The sequence below is a fragment of the Phascolarctos cinereus genome, unplaced genomic scaffold (genome assembly GCF_003287225.1).
Source record: "Phascolarctos cinereus isolate Bilbo 61053 unplaced genomic scaffold, phaCin_HiC Scaffold_4;HRSCAF=312, whole genome shotgun sequence".
NCBI classification, from domain to species: Eukaryota; Metazoa; Chordata; class Mammalia; order Diprotodontia; family Phascolarctidae; genus Phascolarctos; species Phascolarctos cinereus.
The window spans coordinates 242214153-242238157 of record NW_027555847.1 but is presented as its reverse complement, the minus strand read 5'-3'; positions in this window follow the sequence as shown (position 1 = coordinate 242238157).

The window sequence follows — 24005 nt, the reverse complement described above, 5'->3', positions numbered from 1 at the left end:
ATACTTGGTTTGAGAGGAGGAGAATGCTGCTCTCTGAAAAATAAAGTTTCATAATTTGCCCCAACATATGCTTGGCTGATTCATGCCATGATGTAAACTTTTACACTGAAGTACCAAATTTGTGGAGTCTTTTCCTTTGTCTTTTATGGTGATTCCTACCACTCTACATAGCTCCTTTTTAGGATACAGGATATATATATATTTACTAAGCTGTACATTCAAGCAAGATTACATTACAATCTTACCTTTTATTATTGGATAGAGAAAAAAATTCTCATTAGCACAAATCCACTGAGAACTTTTCAGAGATAATAGCTAATAGATGGTGCCCAATTGTCTCTGATTTTTGTTAATTTTCATTATTAGTTAATGTGTTGGCATAAAAGTTAACATCCCAGGTATAAATGGTATAAGCTATTATACTATATTTCACAGTAGACAAGATGGTAATCAATTGACAAATGCTTATTGAGTTGAATTTTGTTTTGACTATATATATGCAAATATACATATATTTCATATACATATATATGTAATTTTTACTTATAAATTTATGTATGTAATTAACCCTCATCATCCCTCTTCTTTTGTGGTTACTGCCTATGCACAATATTTTTGGAAAGATTTTAGATTTGCTTGGGATAGGATCTAAAGATGTGCTAAACTATGTTTAAGTCTAGCTAGTAATTCATTCCTCAAATGTGTGAAACATACAAAAAAGTTCAAAAGCAATTTGAACTGTATATACATTGCATATACCTAATATATTCTTCTTCTGTATATCTGTAGTACTTTTTTGGGGGGCTATCTCCTGAAATTCACACACAGGCTGAGTTCCCAAGGGGATGATTATCCCAGATTCAAGTTATTATGTGGATTTGCAATCTTAAAACCATGGTGAATTTATCTTTACTCTAGTTATCCAGGGACACTCCTGATCAACCTCTCACTACATATAACACCATCCATTGGGCAGCTAGGTGGTGAGCTCCAGGCCTGGAGTCAGGAATAGCTTAGTTCAAATTCAGTCTCAGACATTTCCTAGCTGTGTGATCCCAAGTGAGTCACTTAACCTCGGTCTGCCTCAGTTTCCTCACCTGTAACATGGTGATAATAATAGTATCTATTTTACAGGGTTGTTGCGAACATCAAGTGATAAAATATCTGTAAAGTGCCTAGTGTCTTAATAATAGGTGCTTAATAAATGCTTGTTCCATTCCCAATCAATATTCTTATATCATCATCATCATCATCATCATCATCATCATCATCATCATCATAGCTAGCATTTACATAGTACTTTAAGGTTTGCAAATTGCTTTGTAAATATTACCTCATTGTATCCTCATAGCAAGCCTGGGAGGTAGGTATTATAAGGTAGGTAGGTAGCCATTATTATCTCAATTTCACAGAATGGGAAACTGAAGCCAACAATTATCTGAAGATGGATTTAACTCAGGTCTTCCCGACTCTAGTTTCATTGGCCCTTTAGCCACTCTGACACCTGGCTATCATAGATACATGGAAACTCATTTTTAATTGCAAAGAAAAAATCTTAAAGAAACCCAAAAGATTTGAATGACTTTTTTTTTTTTTTGCTATTTTACCTTGTTCTGATAATGGTCATCTCTCTAGCTTCCTTCAATATAAAACTCAGGTGCCTCTTTCTACAGATGGCTCTTCTTAATTTTATGCTTTAACACCCTAAGATTCTTGAAATTAAATTATGACTTTATATATATATATATATGTATATATACATATATATCTCTATCTATCTATCTATCTATAAATATATAATTTGTTTTTTGGAAGCAAACAGGGTTAAATGACATGCCCAGGGTCACACAGCTAGCATATTATTTATCTTTACTTATGTTCATATTGTATTTTCCCTAGCACAATGCAAGAAATTTGAAAACAGAGACTTTCATTTTTTTTCTTTGTATTCTCAGCACCTAGCATAGTACCTTGAACATAGTAGGTGCTTAATAAACACTTATCATATTAAATTGAATTACTGTAATGTATTTTAAAGGAGAACTAAGTAAGAAACCCTTTCCCAAGCTTTGGTTGGCAAAGAACATGGTAGTTCTGAAAGCAGATAGGTAGGGAGTCTTTTCAGGTTTCCAGTTTACTTTAGTACAGTTGATCTCTGTTGCAAATGTTTAACAACTCCTAAAAAATTATGCACAATGCAATTTTAAGATTAATCTACATTATGAACATCTTCTTCATTGTTTTAAGTCCAGAGATCAACAAATCAATAAATCAATCCATGATTTTTAACATTTGTTGATTTCTTAGGTGTAAATACTCAATTTAACAAATTTTACAATTTAACAATTAATTCTTGAGAGCTTTATATAAGCAACCTGCAGCATACCTCTGGATGTAGGTATGTTTTGTCTTACAAATGGATTATCTAAGATAATACAAATAAATAGAATATGTCACTGGGTCACAGATGCAACAGAACCTCTGATTTCTGAACCTCTGCTTAATATGCAGATTTAAAACTCAACTTTTAAAAATAGTGAGGTGATACCAGAGTGTATGCTGGTGGGTTTTTTTTTTTATTTGCTAGCCTTTAATTTTGGTATTGTTGCCACTGTTGGTGTCTTTAAATATTTTGCTCAAACATTTTGCTTTGAGTAAGGGCTAAATTATAAAAATCTAATAAATATGGGAATAGACAAAAGGATAAAGAAAATGCTTTTTATTACTGAACTATCATTGAGTTTTGTTAATAAGCATTCTCAGTGATATAGAAAAAAAGAATGGAAAATATAATTAGAGATTGAAAGGTCATGTCAAAGATTTGGAACTTGTATGTGATTTGTCCTTTATTCCATGTAGATGTTGAATTTTGAGCTTGTACTAGATTATTTTGATGGAAAATATGTGTAAAAGTATTAAGCCTAAAGATGGAAAACTGTGGACAACACGAATAAGCCATTCTCCTTAAAGATCAACTGAATTTAGTGGGAAGAATAAGAACATTTTAACATTTTACATTGAACAAATGCTTTTTAAAAGTTGGTTGGTAAGGAAGACACATCAGTAAGGTCCATGAGCTACGAAATTGAATATATACTTATCTACTGTCACAAAGTGCTTTGAACTTGGAATAGTGTTGGGGGGGTTGTATTTGTGTGAGACAGATACTGTATTTAAAAAATTAAACTTTTGGTCACATAATCATTTTTCTATTCTAGCTGACAGCTTATTTCCCTGTACTTTTGGGAGAAAGAAAAGAGTGGGTAAAATGGAAGTAGATTTTGAGTGAACATTTCTAACTTTCCTTAAGGCAGCTAGGAGCACAGCAGATACAGTGCCAGCTCTGAAGTCTGGAAGACTCATGTTTCTGAGTTTAAATCTGGCCTCAAACATTTACTAGCTGTGTGACCCGGGGCAAGTCACTTAACTCTGTTTACCTCAGTTTCTCATCTGTAAAATTATCTGGAGGAGGAAATGACAAACTACTCCAGTGTCTTTGCCAAGAAAACTCCAAATAGCATAATAAACATTCAGATATGACTGAGCAACAGCAAATCTTCCCTGTATTTTCTGTAAACAAATAGAATGAAAAAGCCTACAGTTACCTTGTCTTTAAACAGTTAATAAATGGGAAAATATTTTTAAAAAGACCAGGAAATGAGCTAATACGTAGGGTTAAGCTGAACACATTTATATAAATAGAGATTTGAATCAGCCATAGGCTTGGAAAACAAACATTTAAAGGCTAAAGTATTTTTTCCAGTCTTGCCTTCAAGCAGTATTCTTCACTAACTGTTCTCTGTTTCAAAGCTGATGAAGTTCATTTCTGTGGTTGCTAAATAATTACCATAATGTATCAGTTTAAGTATTGGGATATTTAAAACCTGTTTTCATCTCATGTAAATGTGACTGGGATATTCCACACTGTAGTGGAAGGAAACATTAAAAAGGACCCCAGCCAAATGAGAAACAGACTAGTTTGAGAATTGTAATGGAAAGAAAAAATGTTCTTTGAGGAAGATTGAAATGGAACAGAAGGAAATCATGTGCATCTTATAGAAGTTTCCCAATGTATACTGGCCAAGAGGCTGATGAAGGCAAGGCTGATATTTCCTAGAATATGCTTAGAATAAATGACAGAACTCTCAGCATGTGGTGGATATTATCATTGGATAAGGAGGTTTGAACATGAAAACTTGGAAGTGGATTTGGCTCTGATGTCCTGCTGGCCTATTGGAACTATAGAATCCCCCAGTGAGTAATGGATGGGATGGAGCATGGAGAAGTAACCAATATTTCCCATCTGTTCCCCACCACTTAATACCAAACCCTCTCCAAATTCCTTCACACAAGAAGTGAAAAGATAACCCATGCACAGAACTTACATATCTTAGTGAAATTTATTGAAGAATAAAGGTACAACCAAATGAGTTTTTGGCAGAGAGTAAGAGCTAGCAACCCAGTTACTGTGGCTCTTCAAGATGCCTCCTGATAAGATATATGTCCTTTTATTATACTTGTAGATTGAATCTTGTGCCTATTGTCAGTGGCCATGCAAATGCCAAGTGACTGCACATTTATTTTAAGAGATGACAACAGCCACAAAAGGGTCTAATTTTGTTCGCCTCAAAGAGGAAAAGCAAACATATGTTGGTGATTTCTCAGCAGTCATCTAGTTTCTTAGAGACCATAAACTAAGGATTGGATAAGGATTGGACTTGGGGCTGGAATGCTTAACCTTTATCTTCCTTGAATCTCTTCCATGCATTTCCATAACCTTGTACCAATTTATCAGGTAAGAGCAGACATAGGCTTATGAGACAGTGAAGTCTTAGGAAAATAAAAATTTTGTATCTTAAAGGATATAATAAAAAAAACACCATATAGTTATAGTTAATAGCGTTTTAAGGAAACAAATGAAACTTTCATGAAAGATGACGATTTCAATAAAAAAGGAGCAAATAATAACTATATATGTATATATATATATATATATATATATATAATTAAGGAACTTCCTTTAAATAGCATATATCAATCAACCAACAAAAACTTTTGAAGTGTTTACTCCTAATATCTGTTTTCAGCATCAATGTCCAATATGGCTGGTTTAATTGATTATAACCTGATGGTAATGAGGTCATAGAGATTCATTCAACAAATGGTTAGGCACTATACTACGTGCCATTTTCCTCCTTTTCAGGACCACATACCGGTTAATTTTTTTCCCCACAAATAACTGTCATTGGTCACAAAGAAGGCTGGGAGAGGGTGTGGGTGATTTGGAGAAGTAGTTCTCAAACTTTTTTGGCCTCAGAGTCTCTTTATGCCCTGAGAGATTATTGTGAACTCCCCAAACTCGAGTTTTTGTTTATTTAGGTAATATCTATAGCTTTTTACTGCATTAGAAATTAAAACACATTATTTTATTATCTTCATTAATTATAACAGCTAACATTTATATATTGCTAACTATATGCTGGGTGCTATGCTAAGCACTTTACAATCATGATCTCATTTGTTCCTTACAACAGCTAGTTGAAAATTGTTTTGATCTCATGGATCCCCTTAAAAAGTCTTGGGGAGGCCCAAGTGTTCCCAGAATAACATTTTGAGAACATCTGAATTTGAGCAAAGTCATCAGCAATAGTGCAAAATTGACTCAAGTCGCTTAGCTTCCTGATGCTATTACCTTTGTATAAAGAAGAAAGCTTTGTTATTAGGTAGAGGAAAAGTGCTATAGGTCAAAATTAATGCTTACAAATTATATGCACACATATCCTTTAGACCAAGCTCCTTAAGATCTTCTGGTTTTCTTCATTTACTTCACTCAGCATAGCCTCTTACACATAGTAGACATTTAATAAATGTTCATTGTGTGACTGACATTGATACAAGACATATATTATGTACCATATAAATACACAAGTATGCATACCTACCCACCTAACTATGTACCCATCTACATACCTATCTACCTACCAGCACAACTAGAAAGAGAAGGACCTTAAATTTTTTCTCTTGTTTTTTCTCTTTTCTCTCTTCCCTTTCCTCCCTCCCTCCAGCAACTGTTCCAATTCAGTTCCCCTTAAGGCACAGGAGGAGAATGTTAGAGAACTTCAGATGATTTTTTTTTTTTACCAATTACTGAACATTTCCTTTATCAGATGGATCATATGGAAAGAACTCTTGGATATCCTTACTTGACTACAAATTTTCATATAGCATCGTTCTTAAATCCTTCAATATGCAGCTCATTTAACGTGTCAGGCAGCTCTGAAGTCAGAAATATTTAATTGCTGCCTACTGTCAGTTCAGTAGATCATTACATACTAGCAATTTTTCAGATGTTCTCAACAACTGTGAAATTACGAAAGCCCTAAATGACCTAACAGAAAAAAAAAACCGGACAGGCTCTCTGATATTGTCTGTTCTTGGGAAGGAGCTGAGTTACACGAATGAAGTCCTTATACTTGACAGGTCCCTGGGGCAACTGCAGGAAAATGAGGTAAAGATGAGGACTTGGGGTGCAAAGAGCACTAGTTTGGAAGACAGAAGATCTGGCACCAAGGGCCACTTCTGGCAAATATTAACTGTGTGACCTTAGGCAAGTCTTTCAAATTCTTTAGCCTCACTTGTAAAATGAAGGATTTAGACTAGGTAGCTCTTTCCAGCACTAGCTTTAGAATATATTCTTCTAATTCACATTAGATCTTAGAAGAAGCCAGGAAGGAGATAACTGCAGAACAGTTGTAGTGGAAAGTTCATTGGGCTTGGAGCCAGCAGATTTAGGCTCAAGTCCTAGGCAGTGATGTGGTATGGTAGATAGAGCACTAAGTTTGGAGTTGTGAAGATCTGAGTTTAAATCCAACCTCAAACATGTATCAGCTGTGTGACCATGGACAATTCACTTACTCTCTTCTGCCTCAGTTTTCTTAACTGTAAAATGTGGATAATAGCAGTATCCACCTCCCAGGGTTGTTGTGAGAATCAACAGAGATGATATTTGTAATTCATTTAAAACAATGCTTGGTATATAGGAAGCAATTAATAAATTTTTGTTTCTTTCCTAATGCTGATATTAATTAATCTTGTGACTTCAAATAGGTTGCTTATTCTCTCTGAGCTTCAGTTTCCTCATCTGTAAATTAGGGATTTTAATGATTGCACCACTTCAAAGGACCATTATATGGATGAAAGGCATTTCTATTTTCTGCTCTGCTAGAATTGATAGGATTTGAAAAAAAAATTAGGGTAGCTATTTTCCATCTTTTCTTGTTACTCTCACCTCTTCTTTATTTAGTAGAGTTCTTTTGCTTAATGGTATTAAAAGACTAGCTGTCTTTCCCTAAGAAAAGCAGAATCCTATTTCAGCCTCCTGTACCCTGCTGTATGTGGACCAGCATACTTATTTATAAGGCTGAATTTCTAGCATATGAAACATGTGAAGTATAATATAATTAAAAAAGAAAATGAAAGTAAATATGCGACTCAACTTTCATAGTTTTCTAGTACAGATAGAGGAATGAGTAATTCTACATTTGGGAAGAACTTTACTCTCATAGTCACGTGGGAGAAAAGTTATAGGGTGCTTTTTACCAGCTTGATCCCAAGCTAAGAGAAAAAGGAATAATTTTACCTGACTGGATTGCCCATCCTAGACTTAGTATATCTAGTGTCAGAATATGAAAGCTAGGATAGGTCTGAGGATGAGGAATGCTCATTTTGGGTGAAGAGGACCAGGACAGCTGAGTATGGTGGTGCAGACCTGCTACTGGAGAGGCTGATGGATCACTTGAACTCAGGAGTTCTAAGCTACACTAGGGCTAAAACTGATCAGGTTTCTCTGCACTAAGTATAGTGTTAATGTGGTAGGCCTCAAGGAGCTTCAGGCTGCTTAGGAAAGGGCAAACTGGTCCATGTCAGAAATGGTCAAAGCTTCCATGGTAATTAGCCCATGGGATTGGGCCCATCAATAGCTACTACACTTGTATTCTGGGAGAGAAAAGGAACCTAGTGTAAAAAAAAGAGGGGGACAAGATAGATGGCAACGGGGAAAATGAGGAGGTAAAGAATAAGAGGATATGAGGAATAGACCTGAATGGTGGGGCAGTAGTAGTTCCCATTGGATAGCTTGCCTGCTTTTTCAGCATTTATAAGAGGTCAGTAGAATGTAAGCTCTTTGAGGGCAGGGGTGATTATGTTTTTGCCTTGGTATATCACAGTGCTTACCATGAGGTGGGTACTTATGTGTTTGTTGAACTGAATTCTAGATAGCTGAAAACTGGGATAGGGCACATGAGCATCACTAGAGGTATTGAGCATCACTTGGGTAATTAAGACAGAAACTAGAACTGGACTCAAGATGTGGGAAAGCATAACAGCTTCTTCTCTGTGAGTCCAGAAACTAGGTCAGGACAGGAGGGAATTAATATAACACAGATCACAAGTGGATGGGATCAAGAACTAGAAGGGAATATTAGGAATCATCTTAGCCCACCCCTTCATTTTACAGATGATGAAACTGAGGTCTACAGAGGTGCCCAGGATCACATAGGTTACAGTAAATGGCTGAGTCAAGATTTCAACCCAGCTTTTGTACCTCCAAATCCAGGATTATTTCCAATGTAACACATTGCTTTTCATGGTCTAGGCATTGTGAGTGAAGGAATTACAGGTCAGTACCCATCATTTCTGAGGTGAGGGAGGATGAGACAGATGCTGGGCCTGGGTTTGAGATAACCCATGAACAAGTTTCCAGTGAGGAACCATGTTGATGGTGCTTTTGAACAGCCAGTGTTAATTGCCTAGAATGGTTCTCTTTTCACGGGAGTGGGATAACTCACGCAATCAGTTACCTGAATTAGATCCAGAGGAAGGTAGAATGTTCCCTAGATTTTGAGGTGAAGCTCTTAAGAGACCTGAATCCTTCTGGTAAGGAGGAAAGGTTGGAGCCAAGGGTCCAGAGCAGGGCATTTTTTGAGGTCTTGTCCAGGGAACTGGCAAAACGGCCATAAAAATACTATAAAAAACTAACAAATTTATGATTCAAATTTGGTAGCAGAGAGTGTTCTAAGGTTTTTACCTATTCTTTAGGGAAAATTATTGTTAATTCTCTAACATCAAAATATGGTTTTCATCCATATTATGTATAGCTTTGCATGGTAATACAAGTACTTATCTGGTTGCTCATGTTATTATTATTATTATTACATTTTTATATGTCCATATAGTTATTAGATGGTACTACCATACGTGTAAAAAAATGTCAAAATGGAAAAAGTCTGAGATATGTGGGGATGAGGTGGTGGTTGACTCAGGTACAAGAATGTGAAGGAAAAAGGTCATCAATGGTATTTGTAACAATCTTGTTTTTGTTTGTTGTCTTGTTTTGTTTTTGTTTGATCCTGTGATTTCTTCAGTTTAGAGAACTCACAGTGCAGAAAATACCTTCACCAATGCACATTAGGAACTGTCCTGTAACTTGAGTTTAAGGGAGTTGCCCTTAGGCAACTGCAAGGTAAGTGATTTCCCATCATCAAATAACCAGCATGTATCAGAGAGAGGATTTGAAGCTAGATTTCTTTGACTCCTCTCTATTTGTTCTGCTGTGCTGCCTCTTATTATAACCTTGTTTATTTTGCTTTAAGACTACATTGTTGCAAGCATGTTATCGAAAGATTATGAGAGAGCTGGTATGAAAAGCAAGAATGAGTATTCATTATTTTCAGGTCTGACACCACAGGATTCACCAAAAGGAAAAGGAAACGTCCACAAGAAGGTCACAAGCAGTAGAATCAGCAGGGACCAGGTCAAGATAAGTAGGATGAATTTAGTCACTATAGATAGATAAGTTGGATGGCTACTAGGATGATAGAAGAACCCTCCCGGCTGGAGTTTGGACAGTACTCTGCTTACTTGTGGAATAGAAAGGAAAAACATTTCTGTGATATGATGTGATGGGGATATATAATTACCGATGTGAGACATTCAGGACTTTTTTTTGAGTTACAGTCATGGACAAGTAAAGGAGTAGTGCTGCCTGTTTCTTCTAAGGAGATAGCAAGTGGTTTTCTGAAAATGAAGTCCTATATACAGAGGAGAAGTGAGACTTGAATTTTACATGTGGAGCAAGCTTGTTCCTAATAAATTTAAGCTGGAAATTGAGGGAAATATTACATGTGGATAACATAAGATTGGTACCCTTATGAACTAGTAGGGGGATGGCACAAACATCAAAAGCTATGACATATATTATTATAATGTAGGTAAATGAATTAAAGAACAGAATGCTGTATAATTAAGTTTTCCCTTACATGGGGATTTTAAATGGTTGTTAAAATGTTAAATGGTTTGGATCAAAAATCCAAAGATTTTTAATTTTTAAAGAAATTATTGATTTGTTTTTGACATAATAGATGTTTCCCAATACCCTCTCAAACTTACTTCCTTATAAAACATTCCCTAAAAACATTAGCTTATTGATTATTTTAAAAAATAATTAAATTAACAAGCAATTATTTTCTCTCCCTCCCAACCACCATCCACTATGGGGAAAAGAAAAAAATAGGAAACTGTCATAACACATATGCATAGTCAAGAAAAGCATAAGCATGACCTTGTCATTGTTTCCATATCATTCTCTCCCACTAGTATTCACAGGATCCCAGACAGAGGTAATAGTAAAGATTGAGACTGTGGATTGTACTAATTTCCTGGCGAATGGAACTCAAGTGATCACTAAATTCTAATCACTATATGAGAGACATTTGAGGAAAACAAGGATTTGGGATTGAGTAAGAAAGACTAACCAAATTTGGGATACATCAGTATAAGCTTGAATTTTCCTAAGGAAATGTTTGTTGTCAGTAGGTGGCAGACATGATGGTTATGGTATGTCCAAGTCCACCAACTATGATTGTTGCTTCAGCATTGATTAGAATCAATTCCAGCCCAGTAGAAGCTTACTTCAAGCAATAATTTGGGATCCAAAACCTGCACTTTTTCAAAAAATGCCTACACGAGGATAGAGGCAAGGGTTAGCACTCAACATCATGAGTGCAGTAGCTCTTCAAACTCAAAAGTGGATGGTGACTCCCTAGTACCAGGAAAACACTAGGATAAGTTAAGACAAAAGATAAAGCAAGAAAACAGACGTGATCTTATTGTAGGAGCACAGTATGGGATGTGCCTGAGGATCTACTCACAGTATCAACTTCATTACCCTATGACCATTCTAGGAGCAATTTAAGAAGATTCTTTTATCTGTGATGGAAGACATCAGCATGATCTGAATCATTTAGGTATCCATTATAATGGTGGCATAGAAGAAGGATGGGAAGATATGAATGTGAGTATACTATTGGAATTTGAACAAGAAAACATGTCTTTAACAGTATAACTGGACTTCATGTTAGGTAACTAGCAGTTCTTAGCTTTGGATTTATGTAGTAGATACTACCTACATAGATTCCTATTGCAAAGGAAGAGAGAGAAGCCTTCTTCTACCTTCTTTTCTTTTTCTTTTTTAGGCAATTGGGGTTAAGTGAATTGCCCAGGGTCACACAGCTAGTAAATATCAAGTGTTTGGTCTGAGGCCGGATTTGAACTCAGGTCCTCCTGACTTCAGGGCCAGTGCTCTATCCACTGTGCCACCTAGCTGTCCCTTCTTCTGAGTTGGATTTTATGAATGTTAGAGTATATCCCAAGGGGGACACTTGCCATTTTCTAATACCTGATGGACAAAGAAGTTGGAATTGACTTCAGGCTATGATAGTGACATGAAAGTCTCTAGTCAAATCCATCTTCCATGAATAATGCTTATTAACAGAGAAAAAAAGTGCCACATAAAACAATAGAACCAAAGAAAAATACCATAAAGCTCCTTTATTCCATAAAAGGGAGCACAGTCAGTAAGCAAACATTTATTAAAACTTTTTTTGCCAGGCTAAGTGCTAGGGTAAAAAGAAAGGTGAAAGACAGTTCCTTTCATTAAGGAGTTCACAGTCTAGCAGGATAGATGACATGCAAATAATTTATAGAAGCAAGCTATATGCAGGATAAATCAGAAATAATCAAAAAAGGCACAACACTGGAATTAAAAGGTACCAGTAAAAACTTCCTATAGAAAGTAAGATTTTAGTTGGCACTTGAAGGAATCCATTGCAGTCAGGAGACAGAGATGAAGTAGAACACTCCACAAATGTAGTACAGCCAGTGAAAATGCCTGGAGTTGGGAGATGGAGAATCTTTTTGAGAACCAGCAAGGAGGTCAGTGTCACATAGCAGAGTAGGAGTGTGTGTGTGTGTGTGTGTGTTGTATAAGGAGTAAGATGACTTAAAGGTAGTTGGGAGAGGGGCAGATTATAAAAGGCTTTGAATACCAAACAGCATTTTGATTCTTGAGGTGGATTTCTTAGAATTAAAGAAATATCAAGGTTACTGGCTATACAACTTATTTAACAATATGACAAACAAAACAAAGACAAATAATTATTTCTAAGATATGAGCTGTGAGAAAGATTGTACTTCTAACCATCATTACTACTGCTGATATCCTCAGTTCATGAACTCCTCCTCCATTCACCTTTCTTAGGATATCAACTAAATTCTCTTCTCAAGAATTCTCTTCATAATGTTTCTTTGTGGGGCTTAAAGTTGTTCTCTCAGGAAACAAGCTCTGTTAGTCCTTTCTTTCTATACTTTCATAGATTCTCTAGACATCTCAGTTAATAGTCATTCCAGAATGACAGTTAAATTGCTAGTCTCCTCAAGATTCCATTCCTTTTAAAAGCTATATTAACAATAGCCATAGTCCCTATGGGAGGGGCTATTGAGGGTGGTGTTAATGGAGGAAGTTGAAAGCTGTGCAAGTAGGCAGGGCTTATATCAGTGCTGTTTAGTTCCTGGTCCTAGGCCAACTTTGATCCCAGACTAGGGCTTTGGAAGTAGGCAGGGCTTAGTAGTCTCCCATACAGAGACCACAGGGCACTTCTGGACTGCACTGAGGGCAGGATCTAATTTGGCACCACATGGTGCCACTAGGGGACCTTAGCAGCAGATAAGGAGGGGGTCTACCTAGCTGTCATATCCAAAAGTGCAGGAGGATACATATTTTACTCTTGGGACAAAATCTTATACAAGAACTGAAGCTAAAGACATGAGCTAGCAGAAAACAATATCAAGTAACTCCTACTACAATAAAAAATAGAGGCTAAAAAAGGCTGTCAGGAAAAAAAAAACCTAGCAGAAGGAAATACCTGAAGTAATTAAAAGCAGAAGCTTAGAAAAATAATGGGTTGGCTATGAAGACTACATGAATGGATGGAAAAAATAAAGAAAGAGCTAGAAACTCAAATTAGAATACTTGGAAAGAGAATAAACAGCTTAAGGTAAAAACAGCCAACCTTACTCAAGGGGGTCAATGCGTTGTGAAATAAAATAGAGCAAACAGAATGCAATGAAGCAGCAGGAAAAAGAATCCAACATTTCCAGGTAATTCATATAGCCAATGACTTCATTTAATGTTTTTTTTTTTGTGAAACTAATCAGCAACAAATACAAAGCTTTCAAGATGCAACAAAAGTTGTCTGTAAAGATTGATTGTGCTAGGTGAAAAAAATTTACCCATTCCCTTTTCTTTGACCCACATCCTCGGGATGTGGGCAGTGGTATTTGTTTTCTGTCCCCTTCCTCCTCCCGCTTACTCTGTAGTTGACAACCTTAGCTCTACCCCTACAGAGAAGCCCCCTGAATATGTCAGGGGAACAATGGGGAAGACTACATGACTCAGAGAGGTAGCATATTCTCTCTTCAACTCCCACAGATTAGTAGTGTCAATAAAGGAGGAGGATAAATTCAGCTTTTATTATACTTCGCAGCATGTATGCACAATTTTTAAAATCAATAAGATTCTCTCTCATGCAGCTCAGGAATCCTTAGCTAAAAGGGGAGGGGGAAAATTCCTTCCATTTTAGAAATTCAGAATATATCCAACCTCTGTCTCTCATTCCTCATTTCTATGCATCATGTTTCAGTCACTGTTCTTCCTCTTCCAGTTCTGCATTCACAAAATGATACCACTGTGGGTCATGAGAACAGATCCCCAAACCTAAAAAATTTTAAAAATAAATTTATTTGGTCATTTGGCAGAGAAAACAGAGCAGGAAAAGGGTGTGGCTCTCTCTCCCCAGGTTCTGGAAGGTATACATTACGTAGGATTTTGACAATGCTGCCATCAAGTGTATCACAGTACATAGCTAAGCAATTTTGCAAAGGGGACAGCTTGTAAACAAGGTTGATTGAGATGTGTATTAGTAACTATAAACATTTTAATAAAATTTAGACCTAAGCCAAAACATAAAGACCATCCAAAACATAGGCTTAGATATACCCAGAAGAAGATCTGAGTGTGGTAACCCAAAACATAATAAAAAAATAAACAAGGAAAAAACAAAATTTTGGGTGAGTCTAGGACCTGAGGGAACCCAAAATTCCTTATAGTCATCTCAGGTGTTCCTAGAGAGTTACTGAAGTCAGGATGACATTGTGAGTGCAAACACTCTGTGTAACAATGTGTGTGTAACAAAAAAAGGCCAAAACAAAAAACAAAAACAAAAAACCACAGGGGCAGCTAGGTGGCACAGTGGATAGAACTCCGGCCTTAGAGTCAGGAGAACCTGAGTTCAAATCCAGCCTCAGACACTTGGCACTATCTGTGGGACCCTGGGCAAGTCACTTAACCCCAATTGCCTCACCAAAAAAAAAAAAGCAAAAACAAAACAATAAGTTTTCTGAACAATATAATAAAGCATTTTCCTGTAACACAAACCAGAATAAATCAGAACAAAAGGTTTAATTGAGCAAACCTTTATCTAGAGCAAGCAACATTAGTACTAATTAAAACAGAGTGTAAATAAGCTTTAAAGAATACATATACTGTGGAATAGTAGCAGCACCCAAGGTGGGCTTCTCTGTCTCTCTGTGTCTCTGTGTCTCTGTCTCTGTCTCTCTCTGTCTTTGTCTCTCTGTCTCTATCTTTCTGTCTCTCTTTGTTTCTCACTGTCTCTATCATTTTTTCTTTCTCTCTTTCTTTTTCTTTCTGTCTCTCTCTCTTTGTCTCTGTCTGTCTGTCTGTCTTTCTCTCTCTGAAACCTGAAAGTGAAATTAGAAATGCTGGTGTTGCCATAGTCACCTTTTGCTCTCCATACTTTCCCATTTCTCCAAGTCCATGAGATTTTCTCCCTCCAGAGGAAGAAGAAAACAAAATATCCCTTTTAGACTCACAGTCCCCACCTTCCATCTGGATTGTAACAGATTGAAAAATTCTGAGACAGTAGAACTTCACTTCTCATGCTGCAACTTCACCATGTCAGAGAGGTACCAAGAGTTATACTAGAAAACATGTACATGTGCACTTATGATTTCCTACTAGACCTTCTTATAGTCAGTCAGTCAATATGCTGTTACTAAGTGCTAACTCTGCTGTGTGATGGGGATGTGAAGTAAGACATAAGACAGTCCTTGCCATCAACGAGCTTCACAATCTAATGGGGGAGACAGCATGCAAACAACCACGTACAAGCAAGATATATACAGGATAAACTAGAAATAATTAACAAGTGAGTGGTAGTAGAGAAGAGACTATTCTAATTCCTTAGGGTACCCTATAACTGTTTTGGCTCTTGGAAAAACTTGCATACAACAGATGCAAGTCACAAAAGTACACGAATTACTGAAGAAACAGCCCTGAGTGAACATTAACCTGTGCACTGCACATATAAAATGCTTTAGAGTATATAGACTGGCCCAGTAGAGTTGTCAGAAATTAAGACTATCAATAAACTTTAACACCTTTATTCTTTATTTTCTTATGAATACTTCTATAAGCTCCATGAATTCCTCTGTTCTGGAAATGTTTCTTAGAATCCACCAGAGGCCCTGAGAGCCAAGGTCCCTATTGCTTTTAAAACAAGCCCACAATAAACCATGGGATTAATCAGAATTTCTTCTTTTTTGCATTTCTTCCTCCCTAACCCTGTCAACTTTGGGTTCAGATAACCCAAAGTATAAATCTGGGAGTTGGGGAGTATAAGAAATAACACCTTGCTTCTCTACCAAGCACCACCTTAGGACTTGTGGGAAGTGAGGGAAATTGGCCAACACAAGTATTAAAAAGGAATTTAGGGAAGCAACCTTTGGAGCCTCTGTCCACCAACACCCTCCCCCCCACTTTCCTACAAGTTAATCTAATGTAGAACTAGGGATTTTCATCTCTCTCTAGTTGTCCTGAGGTCTTGATGGGAAGTAAAAAATATATTTTAATAAACATTTCATAAAGGTACATTTTCTGTGTGGACTTTTTCATTTTTCTTTCTTTGCGTGGGCCCTAATTTACCACAAGATCATGCCCTTAGAGAGGTATTTGCCACCAAATATGACAAATGGGTAGAAGTATTTTTAAAAATTCTTTTTCATTTTAATTAAAAAATCCTACAAATTCATAAAAATAGTGCTAACAGGGAGAAAGGAGAAAGGATGACTGGGAGGATGAGGTTTAAGGCAGATCCTTTAGATGTGGAGAAAAGAATACTGTATTAATGACAAAACAAGCCTTTTCTAATGAGGCAAAAAGAATTTGAATCGCTGTAAAAGATGGTAAAAACCAAACCTAATGGGTTTGATTTGTGATTTTGTTGTCAGGAAGGATTTGCATATTTGTAATCATGAATGTATTTCATACGTCTCTGCAATCCCAAATACTACAGATGTCAGTGCAAATAATCAACAATGAATAGAAAGGGACAAAAATAACCCATAAAGAATTCTGTTGAAATTTTTCTGTTATGTACCAACAAAAGAGAGAAATGGATGCCTTGCTTATGACCTTAGCAGCAGAATCTGCTGCATGCAAGGCACTAAAACATTAATGGTCTCTACTTGTAATTCAGACACTGGTAGCTAAATATGTATTCAAGCAGAAATAAAAAGTTTCATTTATCTGAAATATCTGGAAGAGTGGTATAGTGGAAAGAGTACTGCAGCCAGAGGAACAGATTCAAATCTTGGCTCTGCTAGTTACTCTCTGTGTGATCTTGGCCAAGTCACCTCACCTCTCTGGACCTCTGATTCTTGGTATGTAAAATGAAGGGAGCAGACTAGATGGTCTTTGAGGGCCCTTCCAGCTTCAAGTTTAAGATTCTATGATTCTTAAAAGTAAGTAATCTTGTCTTTGGGCTTAAATAAAAGTGAAAGTTCATGTAGAAAAGCCTAGTAAAAGCCCTGCTACTGATCTAATTGAATAAATCATTCTTCACTTTTCCTAGAATATGCTCATAGTCATGGACACTCTAATATTCTGTTCACTATGCTTATTTTTAAAAAAATGGTTACTAACCCCCTGTTTCCCCTGCTTTTACTTTCTCTTGACTGTTCTGTGATTATAAGATTATCCCCATCCTCTTTCACTGGAAGCCTTAGAGTTACAACATGTAATCTGGAAGGATGAAGATTATAAATCGCTTAAATTACTGGAACTCCATCTTAGGCTTCTTTTCTATTCTCTACAATACCCAGAATAACTGGGCTCTCCAGTGGTAATGGCTTTCATTTCTATTGGAAAAGTACTTGCATCACAATAGCCCTATGAGTAGTTAATGCTAGTATTATTTTTTCCCCACCCCAGTTTACAGAACAAACCAAAATTAACCAAAGAAGTTTAATGTTTCTCCCAAGGTAATATGGCTTGTAGGTGTCAGAGATGACATTTGAATCGATTCTTCTGAGGCCAGATGTACCATATTTTCCATGTCACTAAGCTGTCTCACTATAGGGCAGGAATTATTGACCAACAGCAGGTGAGGAATTAGTTCTCAAAAATCTTGTTGGAAAAATCTCGAAGTAGATGCTATGGTTCTACATCCTTGTTATCTTCTCTATCTTTCTGGAAGTCTCAGATAAAAAATGTGCATCTAATTTTACAGTTAAATCTGAGATCCACTGGGATTTCTAGCAGGGAAAAAAATAACTGGAAATTCTGCTTTAGGTACTTAATAAATAACAAACTGATTAAATAGTTTATAAATAATTATTAAAGAATTAATTGATAATCAAACATTTCAGGCTCTTTTCGGTTCCCAGAGCTGGAGGGATGTGGACTTAGAGTCCCTGTTCTGGTGACATTTTTGGTGACATCATTCCAACTTTGGTACAACTCATGATGAACTTTTCCTTCTTCTCTTCTCACTGCAAATTTCTTATTTTATTGGTTTTTATATCAGTAGAGAAAAAACCAGACCTTTTCCTCCTATTTTTGTTCTTGATAGGAAAAAAATCTTTCTAAGGTAGGCTATATCCCTTGACCATTCTCTTATCAGCTTTTTTGCTCCCAGCATGAGTACATGGTAGGAGGGAAAACGTCAGGTTTCTTTTTATCTCCTTCAGCTGTTAGAAGTACCAGTGTGGAAGTTAAGTCCATAGAGACATTTGGATTCTTTGGGATAGTTCTGAACATAAAACTCAAATAACAGAAGCCCACTTAGGAGTTCTATAACTTTAAGGAGAATAATTTAAAAAATTAATCATCTTATATATGTCAGTGGATTTTAAATCTCTAAATATTTTTGTGCAGATGTGTAATTTTATGGGTGTAGTAAACTATTAGTTTGGAAACTCCTTTTATTGGTGCAGAATGGCAGCTCCTTTGGAGAGATGTTGGGAGCACTAAAACATTGTGACTATGGTTACATAATTAGTATGTGCCTAAAGTAGGATTTGAACTAAGATATTTGTTTCTGACCTCAGTGTCACCCCTCTACCCACTATGCTCTGCTGCCTGTTATATTAACAGGTAAAATCTTAATTACAAATTGTCTTTCTTAATAAGTAAAATTGTAATAAATTGTAAAATGCATTATGATCTCATAGTTGATCAATGGTGCTATTAAAATTTACTTTAACTGATAGGCAACTCTCTAAGATATACAGTTGCAAAGAATATGCCAACCTACATTGGTAAAATGAGTTTTCTCGCTGAGAAGTTTCCTTATGCCAGTGAAATCATAGGCCTAGTTCCCATTCTTATTCCTAAATGATGCAGAGCTTTCTGACTAAAGTCTAAAATATATTGTCTTCTTTGCCTTGAAATGGCTAGGAAGACTTTGTACCTAAAATATTCTGAATTTATTACAAACAATTATTTTGATTTTTCATGTTTTGTTTCCTGCTATACTAACATTAGGGACTGATACTGGAGTTATAGAATATGGAATACTATACCACTTCCTTTTCTACCAATAGCCTTCTTTGCTCTGGACCCAGACACATGGTCTTAGCTGGGTTCAGTTTAGTGGGAGCCTGGCCACTAATAAGAGGAATTAGGCTCCCCTTTTTCTCTCATTCTTTGGCTTCTTAAACATCCATCCTTTCATTCTGGAGACAAATTATTTAAAACTTAGATTTAGGCTTATGTTCAGGGTTTCTCCAAAAGGGGGAGTAGAAAAAGGTGATTGAAACGTACAGTATAAATGAGATGTAGAATAGACATTTTATTCCTACGCACAAAAGAAATGATAAACAGAAAAGATAGCTCACATTAACAGACCAACTTAAAGCATGGATTTGATAACTTATATCTGCTTTTACAATCTGCCAGAGGACTGATACTTAAACCTCATCAGAACATGAAGCACTTTGCAGGACAGATAAGTAGGCATTTTACATATAACTTTGGCTCTTCACTGGTCAGACAATGTCTGCTGGTAAAATGGGACAGATTTGGATGGATCCTTTCATCCATGGATGAAGATTCCTCATTGTATGATGAGATTTCCCTGCTACCAAGGGACTTTACTCATTGAACCCTGGGACTTCCAGCTGACTTGAACTGATGGGATGATCTCTAAACCTAGACACATCCATCTCAGGTTAGATACACATTGATCATGGATTAGAAAACAACAAACACAGGAGAAGAAAGGGCAAGCCAGAGGCCCAAGGGCAAACTCACCTAGTTGCACTAGCTTCCGTGTGGGAGAGGTTACCATAATGCTGGAGTGGGGAAAGGCTATCCCCATCCTCTCTCACTGGAAGCCTCAGAGTTACAGCATGCAATTTGGAAGGATGAAGGAAGAAAGTGTCACCTGCAAACTGTTTCTCTCTTTTTAACTGGTGAAGCACGTTTCCCTCTTTCCCACCTCTGTCATGGGGTCAGGGAGGAAGAAGAGACCATTCAAGATTTTCTGAATCATACCAAATCAGTAAGTCCTTTCAGTCCTGGAATACCTCATGACTGGAAATAGCCAGGGAGCTCATTTTTTCTGTATGGCCCAAATGTCATCATGCATAAAGTGGCCCTGGAGGTTTATAGGGCAGCTCTGGATGCATGCTCCCTGGGATGGCCTCCATATGCTGATTCAGCTGAACCACTATTTCCCCTTTCACTAAGGATAGAACCCCAAATTTAGTTTCTGGATCATCTCAAAGAACTTCAACTTGAGAACTTAATGGAAAATAGCTTTCCAAATGATCAGTTTTGCTTATGAGAAGCTTTACCTCATGGAATTGCCAATTCTTCACTTATGCTTATGTTCAAAATGCAACATCATTTTTTAACCCAGTGAATTTTGACTCTGGTCTGATTATGCTTCAGAACAGCTGTTTTATGTATAAACTGTCTCTGAAGGCAATTCCAAAGAAATATAAACATCATTGGAATAAGCATATTGCTTCCCAAGGGGACTATTTTGACAGACAACACATTTAAGTATATACACTCTGGTTTGTTTGTTTCCAAAGTCTCATGCCTCAGAAGGTTTAGCAGCCTTCTTGTGTAGCTATCCTTCATAATGTAATTACAACTGACAAGGTTCTTCTGTTTCACATGAGGGGAAGGGTCATCCATCTCCTACTTAGTTCCTGTCCAAACAATAATGAGTTTCAACAAAGAGGTAGGGGTGGTGTTTTTTAGAAAAATTTTTTTTTTGGGGGGTGAGTAGGCAAGGATACCTTTGGGCAGCTAGAATAGAAGGCTATGCTTCCTGGAGGATGGTGGAGTGGCAGAGAGCACCATGGTTCTTTATTTTTTCTGAGGGTGGTAGAGAGGAAAAGTGCTACTGCCTCTACCTGGTGGGAAGAAGAGTCTTTTCCTCTTCCTCTCTTTTTCCTGTTTCCTAATATATCTCTTTCCTCTGCAATTGGCTCAACCCCTTACCAATCGTGTTCCTCCTATTTTAGGGGGACAACAATTAACATCCCCAGTTCTATTTAACCATTTAACTCCACATGGCTTTTACAAAAGGATATTTAGTTCAAAGATATGGCAAGAATAAACATACAAACAATTACCCCCAACTCTTTAGAGGCACAGGCCTTTCCCTATGCTACCCTTAATCTCTTAGGGTGGGTGGAATTAGGCTCAAAACTTAGCTCAATTCTTACATTGGTCACAGCAAATTCACATCCAAAGGCAGCATCACTACTGGGTGAGTCTTTCTGCTGGGTTCAGGTTGCAAAGTTTAATCCCAAAGGAAATTTCTCCATGCATCAATATTGCTATGGCTTAAAAATGCAGCCTGGATTGTGACTCTCCAATTCCTATGGCTCATGCTCTGAGCCAGATCAGACAGTTTGCTCCATCTACCTACAACAGAAAAGAATAAAAGAACATGTCAAGGGGGCCATATGGTCTCAGAGGAAAAGAAGGCCTGGAGCCATTTATACTTACCTAATCATCTCTCCTAATGTCTACTGATTCCCATTACACAGACTGCAGATCTTTAGAGACAACTAGGTGGCATAGCGAATAGAGCTCTGGGTCTGAGGTTAGGAAGACCTGAGTTCAAATGTTGCCTCAGACACTTACTAGCTGTGTGACCCTGTGCAAGTCTCTTAACTTTTGTCTGCCTCAGTTTCTTTAACTAAAGATGGGGATAATAGTAGCATTTATCTCCTAGAGTTTGTTGTGAGACTCAAATGAGATAATATTTTAAAGTATTTAGTACTGTGCTTGGCAATTGGCAGGCACTAATAAATGCTTGATCCCTTCCTTTTAGGATTATTGATAAAGATTCTTTTTTCATTATATGGAAATAATTTTTGATAAATTTGTATATTTGTACTGAGGTAGACATTTTCCTAATAGTTTTGCTATTCTCCATTAAATCTCTGTATCCCTTTGTTTTTTTCTGTTGCTGCCTGTCTGCCCCTATTTATTTAGTGGGGGAGAGAAAGAAAATGAGAGAGAACCGTAGGATTTTAGAGCAAATTTCAAGCAATCTTCGAAAGCATCTAGTCCAATCCTTGCACTTTACAGATGAGTAAACTGAGGCTGAGGGAGGTTTCAGAAATGGTAAAGCTAATATATGTATAGGAGAAGTACAGAAAATGTTCTACAAGAAGTCAAGATCATTTCCAGCTCAAGAGTAGGGGGGGAATCAAGGAAGACTTCAGGGAAGACATAGCATTTTTAGTTGGTTCTTGAAAGATGGCTAGGAGATTAGAGATGAAGAAAAGATAAGGGCATCTCATGTAGGAGAATAAAGGCATGGTGGTAGGCTAGCTGGGAAATGTATAGACATGATGTCCAGTTTCCATGATACTTCTGCAATCAGTAATCTTACCTTCCTTGGAACTCTCATAGCACTTCCAGGGGCATCACATTCAGTTTATGTGAATTGATGTATATTCTCTACTAGATCATAAGTTCCATGAGGGCTTCATTTCCCTCTAGCAAGTAGCACAAAAATTTGCACATAGTAGACTCTTTATACCTATTTGCTGAATTGGGTTGAATTACACGGCACTCGAATATTTTAAATGAAGTTGACGAAATCAGAAAAGAGACATGAAGAAGCTCACTGAAAGCTTCTCATTAATTAGAAAAGATTTCTTTAGGTCAGGAAACTTACAAGGCCACTCTTCTTTACAAATGGCCATTTCTTTAACTCTAAGTGTTGGAGTCTGTGCAAGGTACTTGCCAGATAGAAAATCTATTATCATTTAAATATCATCCTTCTGCCTGCACTAGAATTGCCTGTCATAGTGTGAAAGGATTATTTATGGTTCCTGAACACTCATTTCTTCCAAATGAGCTCATATATTGCCTTTGTAGAATGGAATTTTAATCCTATTGGAATGTGCTATTGTCCAAAGTAGACACCTTGTTATGCTGCATTATGACATGATTACATTCAATATTGTTGCTTGCTATGTTAAAAAAATGAAAAGTAAGATAGGAGATCTAAAATTGTTGAAAATTATATAGTACTTTATATCTGTGGCTGCTCCTACTAGTATTAATGATTACCTCAGGAGATATTCACAGAGACTAACAATGTTTTTTTCCTCCCTGACCCTAGAAGAAATAGTTCATCATGATAGAAAAGTACAACATGGAATATCATTTATCATCCAAGTCTAAAATGATGTTTTGTAAATGAGTAAACAGAGGAACAAGGTTTAAACAAAGCTTCTATTTATGTAAGTGTTAATAATATTTCTTTTTATAAATATTGAACAGTAATGATTCTGGTATTAGAATGATGTGTACAATATAAGGAATACACTTTATGAATAAAAATTGTGTGGTAAACTGGTGCTATTAGGTTGATGTAATGAGGGTGTTTGTCTACAAGGGAGATGCTTGTGGATCTGCTTCTGGGGGACTGGAGAACTTTTCCCTACATTTTATTTGAGAGTGAAGGACTCCTTCTGTCCTACAAATAACATCATGCTGTGAGGTAGAAAGGCCTAAGGGCCCCTTTTTCTCCCTTCTGGCCTGTGGCTATGAGCTCCTGAGAAATGGGCCTGAGGTTTTGGCTCTTCAGTCTATGGTTTTCCATTTTAAGTACAGGGAATAGTCATGGGGATCCAAAAGTCTTAGAGTTTAGGTGGAATGTTGTAGCCAGGACAGGAATGGTTCCTTGAAGAACAGAGGCCAGTGGCTGAAAACAGGAGCTAGTGTTGCTGGCCTTGGACTTGAACTTGATGGGACTGATGCTATATAGGGA